Raw genomic sequence first — 19467 nt, 5'->3', positions numbered from 1 at the left:
TTAAGTAAATTGGTAGCAAGCCTACTTGCAGTGAAATGTTAAGCAGGATCTCTAGCGACGGCTCGCTGCTCTTGGTGCCTTTCAAATCCAAGTCTAGCCAGGAGAATCCACCCAGCCCTTACAGTCAATCGTTTGAATACGTGACAGAATCACTAAGTTCTGACCTCCCATGAAAAGAAACAGAGCCATCTAGACTCAAAGGCTGAAGTTCATGACACAGCAACTAGCCCATGCCAGGGGGTGGGAAGGAGTCTGCGAGCTCCCTGTAAACAATTAGCATCGCGGCTAAGCGAACAACATTTAGGGGAAAAAAAAAAAAAATTAAAAGACCAAGAGCACCACATGTTTTAAGTTGAAATTTCCAAAAATAAATATTACGCCAGGGATCCGTTGTCAGTCAGGGTCCTGTTAGCTCCTAGGGTTAAGAGGACCTGACAGTGGCCACCTGACTTCTCCATGAGGTTCTGAATAAAGGGTTATTTCCAGATTTCTCCTGTGACGAGAGCCCCCCGCCCTCCATCTGCTGGCTCTCAGAGGAACCCTGAGAGTCCACATCCACGAGCTGGACCGGTATTTCCAGGAGCGGTCACTATTTAAATAGCCTGTGTCCATTTGGAGGACGAGGCTCGTTATCCTAGCATCACAGATGACGGGGAGGGCCTCCCACTCGAATGGAGTCAAAGCCACAGGCTCTCAAATGATTATCAACATGTGGGGAGATGTCCATGGATTCTCGAAAAAAATGTACAAAACTTATCAAGTGGTGAGTTTAATGAGTAATCTCACTGTAGATAACTTTGTTATCCATATTATTCCCTCCCAAAATAAAAATGCAAGTTCATATTGTAATTGGATTTTACTATAGAGGCAGTATAGGAAGCGGCTTGAGTCAGGGTGGCCTTGGAGCTGAACAGCCATAGGAACCCTCTGGGTAGCTGGCTGAGCCGTCAGGTGGTCCAACCAGGCATAGAGAGAACCAGGCAGGAAGTGACGTGCTGCTCTTTATCTTGGGCCTTAAGTCAACAGTGATCTTCCACAGTGTGGAATCCAAAGAAGGTTATTAGAGAAGGTGCCCTGTTCTAGTCTTTTCTTATTCTATTGCATACCCTCCATCTCTTTAGGAGTCAAGCATCACCCCTCCATGGAGCCTTTTCTGGTCTCCTCACCCCTGTTCCTTCTTCTGTGTTCCGTGCTAGGGCTCTTACCACCGTGCCTCATGACTGCCTGCCCCGGCACTAAAATGTCAGTTCCTTGCAAGCATGAGCTGAAGCCTACCAGTACCTACAGGGTCTGACACACGTGTACGTGCTGAATGGAAGAAGGGATTGTCATGACAGCATCATGATCGATGTGACTGTGCTTCTAAAGCACCAACTGGCCCAGGATCAGATGCCACCATGCCGTCAATTTAAAGACTGCTTTATCCTTTCTCTACAGATGGCTTTCAAAGAGCCACTGGCAAAAGCTGCCATGTCCACCTTTGGTTGAAGTAGACAGTTGGTTGGGTTTGTGGCAATCATGTTACTTTTGCCTCTCAGAGAGCCTGGCCTTTTTCTTTTTTCCTTTTTTTTTTTTCCATCCGAAAAGAAAACAAGATGAAAGAGGCCCATGCTTTGGTGCAGAGAAGGCCTTGCAGACTTTCTAGGAAAGCAATGTCATTGGCCTCAGCTGGGGGCCCAGCAGCACTGTGCTTTTGAGAAAGCTGTCTAAATGCCATACATGATACAGATGCTGGTATTTTCAAGCTGGTCAGGAGGCAGGGGCTTTAAGGCAATGTAAAAAATAAACCACAAGATTCATCTGTTCCATTATTCACTCATTCATTTGTGCAACAAACATTCACCCAAACTCCTACAATGCCGTGTCTGCTGGGTACTGGGGAATAGTGGAGAACAAGCCAGAGAAGACTGCACTCCAAGGAAATTGTAGTTGTCAACAGGACACACATTTGTGGGAATTTTGCCAAGTGCTTCTAGGAACGTGCGAGGAGAGAATCCACACTGGTAGAAAGGAGACAAGTTAAATCTTTTTTTTTTAAGGGCTACACCCCAGGCATATGGACGTTCCCAGGCTAGGGGTCGAATCAGAGATGCAGCTGCCAGCCTACACCACAGCCACAGCAATGCCAGATGCTTAACCCACTGAGTGAGGCCAGGGATCGAACCCTCGTCCCCATGGATACTAGTTGGGTTTGTTACCGCTGAGCCACAATGGGAACTCCATCTTTATCTTTTATGTAAAAACCCTTTTTTTTTTTTTTTAATCTAAACTTGAGATTAAGGAATCACTTAAGGGTTTCATCCCAAAGATGAGGTGTTTCAGTCCCCTTTGTTTAAACAGAAGGCCAAATACATTTTATGAGCTCTGGCCACAGTGGGTACCAAAATATGTGATACAGACCCCACACCTCAAAGAGGTCACAACCCATCTGGGCCTAGAAAAGACCTTTACACACAGGAAAGAGAAAGCAGGAAAGATGTTGGAGAGAATGGCCCATGTGTCAGTGAGAGCTCTTCGACTTCAGATGAGGGATTCATTCAAGAGTACTCCCTGGGCGCTAAAGCACTGTATCTTATCGATTTTAAAAATGCACCGGAGTGCCTTTAAATGCATCCATAACCCAGAAATAAGGAAGTGGGTGGGAATGAAACAGTCTCACGGGTAACAAAGGCTTCCACGCAATAAAGTTTACAACACAATAGAATGGGAGTGTCGCTCAAATCTGACTGCCTGCGCCAAGAAAGAGAAAATGTTTCCCATTAACGCAAACTTGTTTTGGAGACGAGGAAGGTAGACTTCTAACGCTCCTCAAAGACTGCAAGTCACGCCACGGACGGTTACAAGGAAGGGGGAGCTCCTGAAAAGCTTTCTGCAGATTGCAACAAAGACATTCAAGGCTGCTCCCCCCAACGAGAATTCAGGGGCTCATGAGGTCAGGGACACCCTACGGAGAACATACTGGAACCGTCAGATTGACCCGACGTACTTTCTCTTTGATCGACCTTATATTTGACTGTATTTTAGTAAATTATCCATGTAGTTGTATTTTGACAGCTCTCTTTGCAGCAGTAAAACAAAATGTGTGCATCGCAAATGGCAAAGATTCAAATTTCAGCTATGTTTATCCAAAATAGCACTGAACTGCTTCTGTACTTATGCTATACTGCCTACAGCTTTACGGAAGGGAAGACAGATGGGATGAATTTAGCAGAGAAACAGCTGTGGCTTGAAGAAGAGACAAGCAAAAGTTTTGCTATCAGGCTTCATTATGTATCAAGGTACCAGTAAAATGTGTATCCGTAAGGCAGCCAAAAAAGTGTTTTTCATTTGACTAGTGATAATTACCTTTTCTCAACAGCTGACAATGTTCTAAGTGGCATTAAATAGGTAGAGTAATTAAGCAGTAAGATGCAACAGACAGTGCCTTGCTGGGGAATGGTGGCTCCCCCCCAAAGTGTGCTGGAAGGTACAGGCTAAAGAGCCCCTGACGTCAACCCCCGCAGAAATACAGCAAGGCCCAGAATCTGCTGGTGGGACTGGACACCAACAGGAAAAAGGGAGGACCCCCCATGGAGACTGGCAGCAGGAGCTCGTCTGGGCGACCATGGCATTGCCGAAAGAAAGTAACGTAAGCGCCCACCTCTCCCCTTTGCACCCGTTTCTTAATGATAGACGTGCACCATTCATACTCTGCGGCGATCCACTGGACCTTGGGATGGAGAGTGTGGGCTCTTTCTTTTCTGAATCATCTTTGTCTATTTTTAAATGTCCAATGAGATGTTCTTCGAGACTCAGATGCTTCAATTTCCCAAGAAGAGGAAAGCTCCAGTTTTTACACTCTTGGGGGGGGGGTGAGCAATCACTCTGTGAGTTAGGCTCGCTCAGAGTGACCGTTCCTGCCGTGTCAGCGCCCCCCGCCCCCGCTGCAAACCAAGTGCGCTGCTGCAAAGCCCACAGATCCTCCATATAAAGCAGTGCTTCCTGCGCAAACTTTGTGTTCCAAATAATTAGCCATGCATTTTGTGAAAAAAATTGTACTTCTGTATTAATTATGTCAAGTAGAGGCCACTACATTGGGTACCTCCCCAAATTATATCGATCATATATGCGCTTTATTAATATCTGATAAATTCCTATTAGTTTCTTTTTCATTTTATTTTTTTTTAAAACAAATTGGTTGCTGTAATTTTTTTTTTTTTTTGGTCTTTTTAGGGCTGCACCTGCGGCATATGGAGGTTCCCAGGCTAGGGGTCGAACCGGAAGTACAGCTGCCGGCCTACACCACAGCCACAGCAACGCCGGATCCTTAACCCACTGAGCAAGGCCAGGGATTGAACCTGCATCCTCATGGATGCTAGTCGGATTCATTTCTGCTGAGCCATGATGGGAACTCCCAATAGTTTCGTAATAGATCTAATTTATGCCCCAGTGGTGAATAACTTCAGGCTCCACCCAGATCAATAACATTATTATTGCCATGGTAACAGAAAGGAGATGAGCAGAGAAAGCCTAAAAATTGGTCTCATGAAATGCAACATATATGTGACAAACTGTGTTGTGACTGATATTTGGTGGCACAAAGTTTTTCCTAGAAAGTCTGAAATAACCACGTCACCACTGAATGGCAATAAATGAAAAGCATCAGCATACTCAAAAACGTGCAAATGGATTAGAAACTTCTTAACTTCCTAGGTATTTTATGATCCATTTCCATTCCCACTCTTTCAAAAGGCTGTATATTTTCTTTCCCTTTATGTGCAGCTCTTCCCCTTTCCCCTGCCCCACTGAGGGCTTATGGTAACACTCCTCCACTTTTTCAGGGACTTTTGCTCCCGACGACCCTGCTCAGCCCTCCGACTGTATCCTGACAACCCCCTGACAGCCACCAATTTTCTAGGCTCACTTAGCAGCAGAGACAGTGAGGTGTGGTGGGAGAGCACAGGCTTAGAAGTCAGGCAAAGCTGTTTAAACTCTGGCTTCCCCTTTTATGGACAATACAACTGTGGGCCCATTCCCTGCCTCTGAGCCTCAGTTTCCTGGTCTGCAAATTGGGGTTACACCATGGAGAGCTGCTGCACAGCATCTAGTGTAATGACAGAATAAACTGGCAATAACTAGGAATGACTCAGCAGGGAAAGACAAGATTTTACCCAATTTCTCTTTCTGCCAGTATCTTATTTCAGATTATTGCTTCGCTTCTTTTTCTTCTCACTATTCATCAATCTGCCTTAAAGTTAAGGTAACATGAACATATTCGAAACTGTTGAGATTTTTTTTTGTCTTTTTAGGGCCACACTGGCGGCAATATGGAGGTTCCCAGGCTAGGGGTCCAGTCAGAACTACAGCTGCCGGCCTACACCACAGCCACAGCAATGCAGGATCCAAGCCACATCTGCGACCTACACCACAGCTCACGGCAATGCCAGATCCTTAACCCACTGAGCGAGGCCAGGGATCAAACCTGCATCCTCATGGATACTAGCTAGATTCATTTTCACTGTGCCACGACGGGAACTCTGAAACGGTTAAGATTTTAGTCTCTCTACCACATTTTCTTCCATGTATCTGGACATGATTTTCACACATAGACAGAGGATATTCAAGCTTAAGATATGCATGAAACAGCTTATGACATGCATGTTGGGACTCAATTCAGAAACAGATCCAATGTTCCTTGTGGGACAAGTAGCAGTTCAACAGCAGGAAAGCAGCTTGGACAGCACAGGGAATGTGGACATAAAACAATACTGAATCTTGTTGCGATTACAGGAGGAATGTCTTTCAATTGCTCTTATGGGCACTAAAATAGTCCTAAAATTCTTCACATCAGCAACCCTTGTTCACAGACTTGGGAATAGCACTGCCTGGGATCAAGTTCAGTCTCTGTCATGTCAGAGCTGGGTAACCTTGGGCCAGTTACTTCACCTCATTTTGCTATAGTTTCCTCCTTGGTCAAATGGAGACAATGCCAGTCTTTGCCTCATTGGGTTGTTACAAGAATGAAGCCCGTTAATGAAGGCAAGTGCTTAGAAAAAGATCGTGGTTGCTGCATGGCAAGGACTATTGACATTAGCTGCTGCGATAGTAATTAATTATAATGAGATCTATTATACATTTATTACCTGTTGTGTAATTAGCATTTATTGTAAGGGGTGTCAGGAGGGGTGGTGGAATACAGTGTTCAATGGCTATCAAACTGTGGAAACTGGGGAGTCAAGGAGACAGCCAGGAACCAACAGCCTTGAACGAGAGCAGAGACAGGGTCCTGGGCCAGGAGGCTAAAGGCGTGGATGACCTTCTCTTCTATAAGCGATGATCTTAAGACCGTCCTTGAGGAAGAGTTAGACTTCTTCGTAAAGAATATGGTCCTAAAATTAGTACCTTGCTCAGATCCATTCAAAAGTCAAGATCAAACTGAACTTTGTCTTGTGTGTCCTGAGCACTCATTTGGGGAGAGATCCCAAAGGTTCCTACAGGGACATCGCTACCCACACCAGGATAACTGGACAGTTACAGTTTTGTCAGAAAGAGATACCTTGAATAGTGCAGCCAAAATGAGAAGAAAACCTATAACAACAGTCTAGCAGCTATACACCAGAAACTGACAAAACACTGTAAATCAACTCTAAGAAAAACAATTTTTTTTTAATTTAAAAAAAGTTAACAGTCTAGCAGAAATGCGGTCTCACGGTGTAAGTCAATAAAATCTCTGCCTCTTGATTTCCTCCTACATATTGTAAATGATAATAACCACCCTTGATAACCACTTAACACAGGGCTGGAGAGTGCCAGCTGAAATCCATAAGGCATACTTGCTCTTGCAATTATGTAAACACAGAAATACTCTCTCTTTTAAGAATCAATTGTGAGTGACTTCAAATCAATGTGTTAAGGATAAAAGCTTTAGAAAAATGATGAAAAATCTGGACTTCGATACTGTACTTTGACATCAAGCATCAACATTACAAATGTCAGGTTTGCACAAGGACTGCTACGGGCACACAGTTAAGAAGTAAATACCCTCTATCTGAAAAACGTTCTCCATGCCATGGTGCCAGTCAACAATGGTAAGCTGCGGCACATACGGATACTGAAGGGCCAGCCAAAGCAAGTACAGTTTAACTTAAAGGGTGAATTTTTTTCCCTATATTTTCCACAGGGCTCCTCTTTTACATTTAAAATTATCTGCTATAAATGATCAATTTATTTTTTGTCATTATTATTTGTCTTTTTAGGGCTGTACCAGAGGCATGTGGAGGTTCCCAGGCGAGGGGTCAAATCGGAGCTGTAGACACCGGCTTACGCCACAGTCACGGCAACTTGGGATCCAAGCCACATCTGTGACCTACACCACAGCTTACGGCAACACCGGATCCTTAACCCACAAGCGAGGCCAGAGATCGAACCCGCCTCCTCATGGTTGCTAGTCGGGTTCAATAACCACTGAGCCATGACGGCAACTCCTTAAATGACCAATTTAAAAGGAAGGAACTCTGTTTTGGAGCCAAAACCAACTACTAAGTAATGTGGACATTTAAAGAGATTATTTTTAGTTTTGGGATCATTTTCACTGTTGATGTGACAATGAGAATGAAACTTCTTTCATGTCTTCAGTGTTCAGAATCAACAGAATAGACACACAATGACTTTAAATATTTGTAAGATTCTTTCCAGAAAGAAAAATTATGACATAATCAATAAGCTCATTTTTACAAAGCATGAGGAGGAGTCTGGCCAAAAAGAGAAGAGAAGGTCCATTTGCTACTCACAAAGCATTGATGTTTTCTAACATGTGAGATAAATACCTATGATTCCTCCACCCATCTCCCTTTTTGGAAGTTCATCACTGTGTATTCTGTGACAATCTGTTCCCCTAGAACATAGGATTTGAATAGAGCAGATTTGCTTACTTTTTTCCCCTCCAGATGAATACACAAAGACCCTTAAAAAACAAGTGTTCTTTAAAAGACAGTATAATGAGTATATTTAACATTTATTAAAAATATAGCATCTACTAAAGGACCTGGAAACTTAACACTAGCTCTTTGTGCCCAATTCCACAAGATCATAATGAAAGGTCCAGAAAAAGCACTATAAGAAAGAGGGGATAAAGATGGGAGACTGTGTCCCATAATAAAAAGAAAAGAAAAAAAAAAAAACCTTCCCCTCTCACCAAAAACGAACAAGTAAACTACTTCCTCTACATTTTTTCTTCTTTTAGGGGCTGCACCTGCCGCCTGGGGAAGTTCCCAGGCTAGGAGTCAAATGAGAGCTGCAGCTGCCAGCCTACATCACAGCCACAGCCACACCTTATCTGAGGCGCATCTGTGACCTACACCACACCTTGTGGCAAGGCCAGATCCTTAACCCACTGAGCAAGGCCAGGGATGGAACATGCATCCTCATGGATACTAGCCAGGTTCTTAACCCTCTGAGCCACAACAGGAACTCCAACTTCCTTTACATTTTTTTAAATTCTAGGAATGATCCACTTGGACCTAGGCATATTAGCTGTAAAAATAAAAGCCAAAAGACTGGTTTTCCTTATGTATTTACATGAAAAGAATTATACATAGCTGACAGCTCCTTTGAACTTCTTTCATTGCTTTTCCTAAGTGGATCCTCCCATTCAAGTTTCATCAAACTTGGAGGCATCTGTTCTTTTTAAATGGATTTTATTCTGCCACTATAATCCCAAATTTGTCAAGTGAGTATTTCCACAGGTTTATTAAACGAGTCCCCTGAAATGGCTCACATCTTTTATCTTTGAATAATCTGAATGGCCCAGTAGCCTTGGGTCACCTTCATGACGCAGGCCAGCCACAGAGTTAATAAGAGAATTTCCCCACTGGCCAGGGCAGCATCAAGGATAAAAACAGAACCCAATCATTCTTCTGACCTAATTATGTCAGGCTTTCCCTCTCAGTGAACCACACCAAGGAGAGGAAGCTGAGGAGCAGGGCTTTCCATCAAGATACACCCTGAATGCTCCTGGTTCATTCAATGGATAAGCAGTTGGAGGAGAGAGAAAACTAGGATGCCAAAGAAGGGATGGCCCAGAGAAGAGGGCCATGCTCTGAGGTCCTCAAGACCCTGGTCCAGCCATCAACCCACTCTCCCGATCCCTGCTCCCGCAGCTCGCGCGCCACGAGTGCAGAGAGTATTCTGACCCATATCTTGTTTCAAGACCCAGGACAGTGCCCAGGCACTGTGACAAACTTGACACTACTGGTCTGTTGGGTACATCATCAGATGTACTCTGCCCTTGAAATGTGGCACAGAGGAGTCTAATAAACTGAATCACATTTGCAAACGCAACAAGGAGGAATGGCTACACAAATTATGTTAAGTGAAGAATGTGTACTTAACTAATCAATTCGGTAAAATTGGACTTAATATATTGGGTTTGCCTAACATGAGATATAATCACAAAAGCTTGGCTTTCTATCGAGCTGAATTTGGAGTAAGACATTTTGAATTAGAGTCATTTATTAGATTTCAGAGACTCCAGTCTCTTTGCACAATTGAGTGTGAGCAAGAGAGACAGAAGTAAAGCATTTGCATGTCTAGAAATTGGCCTACTTTTTCATGGCAGGGTAAAAGAAAACCGCAAAATGCCCTAGGAATTTTTGGTTACAGTTTTTAAAACCTTCGATCCTTCATTCCGAAATAGAAAAATAAGCCCTTTAAAAAAATAATTGCTGTACTTTCTTTTAAAATGTGCCCCAGATTTTTGCTGTTAGGAATTATAACATTGTCATCCTAAGTAGTGCATATGACTTTAAAATGAATATTGATCTTGGTTATTGAAACTAAAATGAACATTGTTACAAAGTTATGTGGTGCTGGATTCTATTCACTCACCAAGCATTTATTTCCACATCATCTGTTGAGTTTTCTCCGGCCAACCTAGATGCCCAGCACGGTGGGTGGCACACTTGTCACGTACCTGACCAGGTAAATGGCCCAGCTAGTAGGAAGTGCCTGCTGCTCACTAGGCAAGATGGAGGAGCGAGGAAAGAACACGTCTCTCCAGCAGCTCACCATCCAGTGGGGAACACAGGTCCATGTAACCACGAGGCCAGTGCAGGTTACAGACAGAGCATGGCTTTCAGAAATCTCAGCTATTTAATGATTTAACCTCAAAGACTCTCTTCTTGACCAAACTTTAGTCAGTTTCCTCTAAGACCTCTCTTCAACCAGGCTTTGACCTTGGGCTTCAGCGTGTGCCCTTGTCAGGCCTGCATTGTCCAATTTTAGCAAGAATATTGTCAGTTTAGAGAGAACCCCCTACCCTTGATAACAGATCAACACAGATATCGAATCAAAATTCCTATCTTCACCACGCCCCGGTGATGTGCGATCACTGGGCCTGCCTCCAGGAAGAATCCTGTTAGGTTTGTTTAGCCAGAATCCTCCCTCATCTACGATATTTCTTCTTAGTTATTTCCCATCTATTGATTCCATGCTCCACCACCCCCCATCCTGCTCCTTGGCTATGAACCCCCACACTCTTCCTTGTTGTATCTGAAACTGAGCCAGCTCTCTACAAAGCCCTCTCTCCCCCTATTGCAACAGCATCTCAATAAAATCTGTTTTACCACCCTAGCTCCTGTCAGGCTCTGGTTTCTTTGATAACTCTTCAAGACTGATTTTGTGGAGTTCCCGTTGTGGCAGAGCAGAAATGAATCCGACTAGGAATCATGAGGTTGCAGGTTCGATCCCTGGCCTTGCTCAGTGGGTTAAGGATCTGGCATTGCCGTGAGCTGTGGTGGAGGCCGGCAGCTGCAGCTCTGATTGGATCCTTAGCCTGGGAACTTCCGTATGCTGCAGGTGTGGCCCTAAAAAGCAAAAAAAAAAAAAAAAAAAAAAAAGAAAGAAAAAAAGACTGATTTGGGGGGAGAACAAAATGATTATTATCGATAATAAAAATGAGATAAAATGTTACACTTAGCTGAGGCCAGACCCATGTTAGTCATTCAGAAAACACTACCTCTTATCTCACTTATACTTAGAATATATGTCCTAACACCCCCAAATGGGTACAATTAAACATAGACTGTGGTGCCCTGGGACTGCAGGGCAGGAAGAAAAACATTTCGAGTGGACGCATCACCTCCCACAGCTCCAAGGAAACCAAACATGAAAGAAGCTGCTCTGCCCAGATGACTGTGTGTGAGCCCGGGAACAGGAAACTATGAATTTTAGCCCTGTTGCAATCAGTTCCCAGATGCTCTGCTTGGCCTCTGTGTCTCAGACTCATTGTCTCAAAGGGAAGACAATACTAATGATCCATCTTGCACAGTATAGATGGAAAAAGTATCTATTTCATGTTTTAAAGGTCACTGAATATATAACAGCTAGATAGTTGAAGCAAAATACCATATTCATCAGTGAAATAGAAAAGTTTAGCAGCATTCATCTGTTCTCATTTTAAATTTACCACAGTATGTAAATTAGAGGATTTAAAAAAGCATCAGGCAAAAATCTGAGCTAGGTGCGAATGAAAAGCACAATCAGAAGCAAATTTGTGACTGCGTGAAGTGGAAGAGTTTGCCAAATGGGCTGGTGCTTAGATTTTACTACTAATCTGAGTTTATGTAAAGCCAATAGAAAGATCCCAATTATTGTTCAATACCCAGAGCAGAGATTTGCTGCTAAACTGCTGGAGAGTATCGGTCTCAGGTTGGTTTTTGAAAACGTCTTATTTTACGAACTGAAATTGTCACAGGACAACCACACACAAAGCTGAACTTTAACTACACAGCCCCAGTCACATATATATAGTCTGAAGAAAATAAACCAAAATACAATTTGGATTAGGGACTGAAGTCCCTGATTTTAAAAATATTTTGCAGTGGTTGAGAGAATCTACGCAGCCAGGAAGAGCAGTTATTCCACCAACTCAACCTTTCAAAAGACGAATTTTGGCAAAACGAGAGAACCTGATCATTCTGAACAGGATTTTCTTACATCCAGAACATTCACACAATATCAGAAACGTACAGAGGCGGGTTTGTGATTCACAGTCCTGTGCATCTCAGTGGGCCAATATGTTACCCTGAGACATCAGCCTGCTATTTAAACAGCACCCTGTCTGGTTTCCATGGAACAAACTCCCTTTAAATACAAAATGAACTGCGTCACGTGAAGCTGTGGGAAGGCCACATTCAAGAGCGCTGCACTTCCCAAACCCAAGAGTCAGGAGACCTGCTGCCTTGGGTTGGGGCCCCAAACCAGCCAAGAGTGCAACAGCTTAGGTGACCACCAAGTCCAGCCTGAGAGATGAGGGCCGGATGTCCACCCAGGTGCCAAATCCCACCCTGCTTCAAGGCCAACCTTGTAACAAGACTGAGCATCGGCCTCGGTCTGAGTTCCCCGAGTCTCAGAATCTTGATTACTCTCTGCTTCCTCGAGTAACACCGTGATATTTAATCGACTCTGAAAAGGGGGGATAGTAAAAGAAATCTTTTCTACTCCATAATACCTAATCATACCAAACATTATCCTTTTCGCGTGTCTATTATGTTCTAGGCAGGAGGATGCTGGTGAAGAACAAGACAGACAAGTCCTTGCCTTGCGGCACTTACATTCTAAACAAGGAGGATGAACGAACAGGGGGTCAGGGGATCTTCAAAGTTGTGAGGTTCTGATTAACGAGCAGACCTACAGTCTTGCCTGCCACAATGAAGGCACCCCAAAACTAAGCATCTGCTTTCCAGGAAAGAAATGCACAGATATTAAATGTTGCAGACACTTTCTGGGGACTCACAGCCTATCTACGGATTTAGGATTAAGAAGGGACAAGGGACAAGGGACCTATGACAGTGAGGAACCAGCAGAAGAGGAAGGGTCTGAGAACACAGGGGAAAACATGATCACAGCAAAGCAATACGGAGTGAGGAAATCAACAAGGCAAAATGGGAAAAAAATAGAGGGATCTAACTCTCCTTGGAAGGGGTTAGTCAGGAAAGCTTTCCTAAAAGAGGCACAACTGGAACTGAACTTTTTTTTTTTACTGTTTACATTTCCTTTTACAAAAATAACTCACGCTCAGCGCAGAAAACTTAGAAATTATCGGAACATGTGAAGGAAGAAAATACACCAATAATGTCACTGCCTAGAGACCAGTTTATTTATCACATCCTCGTGTGTGTGTGTCGGGGGGGGGAGGCTGTAAGGTTAAATTTACTCAAGATCCAGGCTAGAGTGAATGTATGTGCATTTGAGGCAAGAGCTGGGGCAGCACTGGATTATTCTGCATAATAGAAGGGTAAGGAATTTGAACCTGAGAAGGCAAAGTATTGGAAAGTTATGGGGAGCATGGGAAGCAGGAGAGAGGAAAAAAGTCCCAGAGTAGAAACACGGTCTAGAAAGGACTCTGAAGGAGAGAACTAAGTATCCACGGACATTGTAAGGTTGTTTCTAAGGGATATGTGAGGCACAGTGTTTAATTTGTTTCTTTTCTTTTCTTTTTTTTTGGGCTGCACCCATGGCATATGGAAGTTCCCAGGCTAGGGGTCCAAACAGAACTACAGTTGGCAGCCTACACCACAGCCACAGCAATGCGGGATCTCAACAGCATCTGCAACCTATACCACAGCTCACAGCAACACTGGATCCTTAACCCACTGATCGAAGCCAGGGATCGAACTCATGTATCGAGGCCATGGATCGAGTCCTCATGTATGCTAGTCAGGTTCCTTAACCACTGAGCCACAATGGGAACTCCTCCAATGTCTTAACTACAACATCCCCAGTAAAGTCCTTGCTGATCAGCAGGGCTATAGTCAAACGAAGTCTTTGGGGAACTCTGGGAGTCGCTGAGTTCTACATGTAAGTTGGCACAGGGAAAAAACTGAGTCCACGTGTGTGAGATACAAAAGCTAGAGTGTGAAGAAGACATGACGTCTTGGGTACATATCTACATCTATTTTTCTTTTTTTTTGCGAAAACTAGAATCATATATACTACTTATATCCTCTGTGCCCTACTTACATATTTCAAACATCTGTCATGGTTTTTCTTCTAATAAGTGATTTGTATTAGCGTTTTAGAATTACACTGTAGAGAATTTATGTCCTATTGATGTAACCTATCTCCTGGTGATGGACATTCTGATCATTTACTATTTTGACTTGATTATTTTTAACTTTCTTCTCTTAGAAATAATACTACCGCTTGAAGCCATAATTAGTAGGACCGGCCAAAGAGAACTGATATAGTTATACTATATTTTATTATCTATTTAGGTTTCCGTCTGTATCTAGCACCAAAGACAGTGTATGGTTAAGTCTACTGCAGGCAGAAGAGATCAGCCTGGCTGGGAGGTGAAGAAGTTGGTAAGACAGCTACAGTCTCTTCTGATACATTTTTTTTTTCTTTTTTAGGGCTCCATAGCATATGGAGGGTTCCCAGGCCAGGGGTCGAATCAGAGCTACAGCTGCCAGCCTACACCACAGTCACGGAAACGCCAGATTGTAGCCGAGTCTGCAACCCGCAGCTCATGGCAACTCCTTAACCCATTGAGTGAGACCGGGATCGAACTGGCGTCCTCATGGATGCTAGTCGGGTTTGTTTCCACTAAGCCACAATGGGAACTCCTGATACAATTCTTGACTACCATTTCTTGGGACATAAAATATTTTTGTATTGTAAAAACTATACATCTGGTTTGAATAGTCATGGAAATACGGGATAAAAAAAATTGAAAATAAAAATGTTGACTTGCTTTAGGGAATATTTAAGCCAAATGAAGACATGACCATCGACCTGTCATTTTAAAATCATTTGGTTTTAGGGCATTCTGCAAATTCATCCCCAGAGATTTCAAAAATGTCTCCCTAGAAACAGGTAGTAACAGGGGAAAAATTACTCGATTCTTCCCTTTTCTTCATTTCTCATATGCTATCAACTGCTGGCCAATGCTACCTCCTAAACCTCTCTCTTAATCCATCCCGTCCTCTTCGGGTCTGTTTCAGGCTTTAGTCATTTCCTATCTAGTTTCCCGGCCTAGCTCCCCCAAATCACCTTCAATGCTGCTGCCAGAGTGAGTTATACGAAAGACAAATCTGCTCTTGTGCCCTGTTTAAAATTCTTTACTGGCCCCCCAGTCCCTACAGGACAAAAACTCAGATCCCTGCCATAGATCTCCAGGGCATTCCTGCTTTCTGCCTTCCCTCCACCAACGCTGACCTGTTTGTAGTTCTTACCCCACATGACGTCACTTCTCCCGCCAGAGCGTCCCTCCAGTTTTCCTCTCGGCCTGGCAGGCAGCTGGGCACATCCTCTGAAGTTATGTTTTGGCATCCCTACCTCCCTGAAGTTCCCCGGCATCTCTGGCTGCATTTGTGCCTCTCTTCAGTGGTCCTAGGTTGCTACCTGCATTTCTCGACTCAAGTCTTTACCAACACAGTGCTCGGGGGGCTAGAGGGAGGCTCTACACCTCCTTCTCCAGAGAACCAGAGGTCAGTGGTGGGAGTTCCCACTGTGGCTCAGTGGGCTAAGAATCCCACTAGTATCCATGAGGATTTGGGTGTCATCCCTGGCCTGGCTCAGTGGGTTAGGGATCTGGTGTTGCCACGAGATAAGGTGTAGGTCGAAGACGTGGCTAAGATCTTGCGTTGCTCTGGCTGTGACACAGGCGGGCAGATCCAGCTCGGATTGGACCCCTAGCATGGGAACTTCCATTTGCCATGGGTGCGGCCCTAAAAAATAAATAAATAAATACATACATAGCATTAAAAGAAAAAGAGGAGGTCAGTGACAGTTTAACTTATCTCGAAATCTCCATGGCCTTAGGTTGCTGTCATGTAATAGGCATTCAATCACTTTTGTTTGTGTTTATTTTATTTTTTGTTTTGTTTTGTTCTGTTTTGTTTTTCTAGGGCCACACCCACGGCATATGGAGGTTTCCAGGCTAGGGGTCCAATCGGAGCTGTAACCGCCGGCCTACATCACAGCCACAGCAACTCGGGATCCCAGCCGCATCTGGGACCTACACCACAGCTCACGGCAATGCTGGATCCTTAACCCACTGAGCAAGCCAGGGATCAAACCTGCAACCTCATGGCTCCTAGTCGGATTTGTTAACCACTGCGCCATGACAGGAATTCCTGTTTTGTTTATTTTTGTGTTGGATGGACCGAACCATTCTGTAGCTTTAAAAGGTTGAAAATAGCTAATAAAGCCAGGTGAGTTCAAATCCTAATGGACTGCTTGGTGGAAAGAAATAAGGACACATATGGAATCTGCATACGTTAATCCTAACCATTAACTAACGACTTTTAAATAAATAACTCAGTTTCTAGAGCATTATTCATTAATTCCGCATAGTTTTGGACACAGAGATTTCAGAGGTTGATTAGTTGAGATTCACACTGAAGACTTTACAGTCTAATGAGAGAGAAGGACATAAAACACCATGAACATGGTGCTCTAAGTGCTGGAAAAGAGAAACATTTCCTATAGAAATAAGAGAGTGACTAACTGCCTAGAATTAAGACATGCTGGCCTCTAGGGAGAGCTCAAATTTTCCATTAGTCCCACCCGTACCCACCCCGCTAAATCCTATGCTGAAAGCAGTTGTCATCTGAGATATCCTAGGATAGACCCAAACACATTTTTTTTAGCCCTTCCTTGGGGTCAGTTCATCTCCATATGGAAGAAGGGGAGCTCTAGGACCCCAAGATGGGAGTGTGGGCCTGAGGGAAAGGAGGCTGTCTGGGTGGCCTCATTTCCAGCCATTTAGGCCTCCCCCATTCTAGGCGAAAAGTCCAGGACTCTATGGCCAGGCCACACCTAGCAGGAGCCAACCTGCAGGTGAACAGAGGGGCATAATTCAAAATAAGAAATATGAGGAGTTCCCGTCGTGGCGCAGTGGTTAACGAATCCGACTAGGAACCATGAGGTTGCGGGTTCGGTCCCTGCCCTTGCTCAGTGGGTTAACGATCCGGCGTTGCCGTGAGCTGTGGTGTAGGTTGCAGACGCGGCTCGGATCCCGCGTTGCTGTGGCTCTGGCGTAGGCCGGTGGCTACAGCTCCGATTCAACCCCTAGCCTGGGAACCTCCATATGCTGTGGAAGCGGCCCAAGAGATAGCAACAACAACAACAACAACAACAAAAGACAAAAAGACAAAAAAAAAAAAAAAAAAAAAAAGAAATATGAAATGCAACACTAATGTTGCATTCTAAGGGCCATGTGGAAAAACTGGAGCACTTCCAGATATAAGTCAAAAAATTATTATTGAAAAGTGGGACAGGGGAGTTTCCATTGTGGTGCAGCAGAAATGAATCCAACTAGTATCCACAAGGACACGAGTTCGATCCCTGGCCCTGCTCAGTGGGTTGGGGATCCGGCATTGCTGTGAGCTGTGGTGTAGGTTACAGACTTGGCTCTGATCTGGCATTGCTGTGGGCTGTGGTGTAGGCTGGCAGCTGCAGCTCTGTTTCAACCCCTAGCTCAGGAACTTGTAGGTGCAGCTCTAAAAAGACAAAAAAAAAAAAAAAAAAAGGAGGACAGAGGAGTTCCCTCTGTGGTGCAGCAGGATTGGCAGCATCTCTGTAGCACCAGGATGCAGGTTCAATCCCTGGCCCAGCGCAATGGGTTAAAGATTTCAGCACTGCCCCAGCTGTAGCACAGGTTGCAACTGAGGCTTGGATCTGATCCCTGGCCCAGGAACTTCCATCTGCCTCGGGTGGCCAAAAAAGAAAAAAAAAAAAGTGGGACAGATATAGAAGTTAAGTATATTTGGTTTGAGCAAGACACGATCATTTCTGTCCAAGGATTAGCTTCCAAGGGCTGTTCTGCCTGGCCATGTAAAAGAAGAAAAATGCGCCCAAGCCTCCATTCTATATTATCTCCTTCATCTGTGATACAGAAATCATTAGCATTAGGTAACATGTCAAATTTAGCTGACTAAAGAAATTCACAAAAGTTGCATCTTAACAATCATTCTTTAATATATCAGACCCACTGGGGAAACTAAAAGCTTGGAAAATGTATAACTCATTCCAAATGACTATCATAAAATGTATAAAGTCAACGTCATTTATGTAACTGCTAACCACCTTAACAAGCAGCTCCATTAAATGTGACCTACAAACTTTGCAAAATAAGAACCAACTGATAACACAATGAGAAGCTAAACAGCCTAAATAGAGGGTGGAGCCATTCTAGTTTTAATGACATCAAAGCATATTTAATAGGTATGATTAAGATTTATTGAGGGCTCATTGGCTGTACGTCATTATACAATAAAAACTTAGATGAAGCGTGCTGAAGGATAGTAATTAAACACACAGATATTGAGCAGTTTTTCCAAATATGAGGATGCAGATAAGCGGTTAGAAAATCTTTCTCAAGTTGTACATTCCTCGAACTCTGATTTTGTCTCTTTTTTTTTTTTTCCCACCCCTCTACAGTTTGGGGAGACTGAAAAAAGATGAGTGAGAAGACAAAATGATTGCAAATTCATTTCATGAGTGCCTTCTAAGTGCCTGGCACTTGGCTATGTGCTAGAGAAACAATGATAACGAGGATATGATTTCTGTGCTAAGGAACTGCTTCTAAGGAGTCAGACATTCAGAGAATAATTACGGCGTCTTATGCGCTTGATCAAAGTGTCGTCTGAACAAAGCGTTGAGTAACGCAGAGAGTGGGGATGAGGAATGCTTCGCTGAAGAGATGACAGCTGACCTGGCTCTTGAGAAATCAGAGGGCTCTGGGTAGAGAAGGAAAAGGTATTTCCAGCTTTGGAAAGCACAGGCAAGAGCATCTGGACTGTGAGTGCTCAAAGACAAGGGTTAAGCATCGTGCATTTTTTTAATCCCTGTGCTTAGCACAATCCCTTCTGGCACTTAGTATTATCTGAAGAGAGTAGGTGTAAACCGTGAATGAACACATTAATGATTGGATGAATACAAATCTTCTATATACAGCATTCAGAAATGATTCCTGATCCCCAAGAAAAAGAAAAAACATACCAACCGCAAAATCCCTTTTAAAAGCGCAGGAGCGGAGAGAAAAATAGGTAAGGCTCTCCTTGCTCATCGTGGCCAGAGAAGTGGTCATGGAGATAAACAAGTCGTCCAGGGCCCCTAAACTCCCTAAACCTGTTCCTTGACATAGTCTCAGCAGCATGGCATAATCACACCTCAACTCTCACCTGTACATAAGAGACTCCCATCCTTTGGCAGGGCAGGTGTATGGAACAGCCATGAACAAGCTCCTCCTGCTTATGAGGCAGAAAGCACGGACTTGGTATTCATGCCACAGACAAGCGTATAAAGGGAAAAAGGGAAAATAAAAACCATGTTTGGGATAGGAGGAGTAAGGGCTGAAAGGTGATGCAACTATGCAGGTCCTCCATGAAGTCCCTTGGTGGGTCACTTCCACGCTTAGATAAGGGATAATCCCCCCAAACAGCTCTGCAGGGCAGTTTGTAACCCTCATTTTGTAAAGGTTTT

The 19467-nt window shown here is 43.9% G+C and overlaps 1 protein-coding gene and 1 long non-coding RNA gene across 19 annotated transcripts in view; both read right to left on the bottom strand.

The window, feature by feature from the left end:
* Positions 1-19467, bottom strand: part of SDCCAG8 (SHH signaling and ciliogenesis regulator SDCCAG8) — a 247588-nt gene that overhangs the window by 33624 nt on the left and 194497 nt on the right. The window lies entirely within an intron of this gene.
* LOC146398841 (uncharacterized) lies at positions 8662-12068 on the bottom strand. The gene is made up of 2 exons (XR_014817487.1): positions 11197-12068; positions 8662-10827 (listed from the first exon to the last, which is right to left on the bottom strand). It is a non-coding gene; the product is annotated as an uncharacterized LOC146398841 (long non-coding RNA).

The sequence above is a fragment of the Sus scrofa genome, chromosome 10 (genome assembly GCF_054392235.1).
Source record: "Sus scrofa isolate SSC_HxYL_T2T_F1_AM1 chromosome 10, Sscrofa_HxYL_maternal_Yorkshire_Landrace_v2.0, whole genome shotgun sequence".
NCBI lineage: Eukaryota > Metazoa > Chordata > Mammalia > Artiodactyla > Suidae > Sus > Sus scrofa.
The sequence above is the reverse complement of the archived record's forward strand: the minus strand, read 5'-3'. Positions and strand labels throughout refer to the sequence as shown.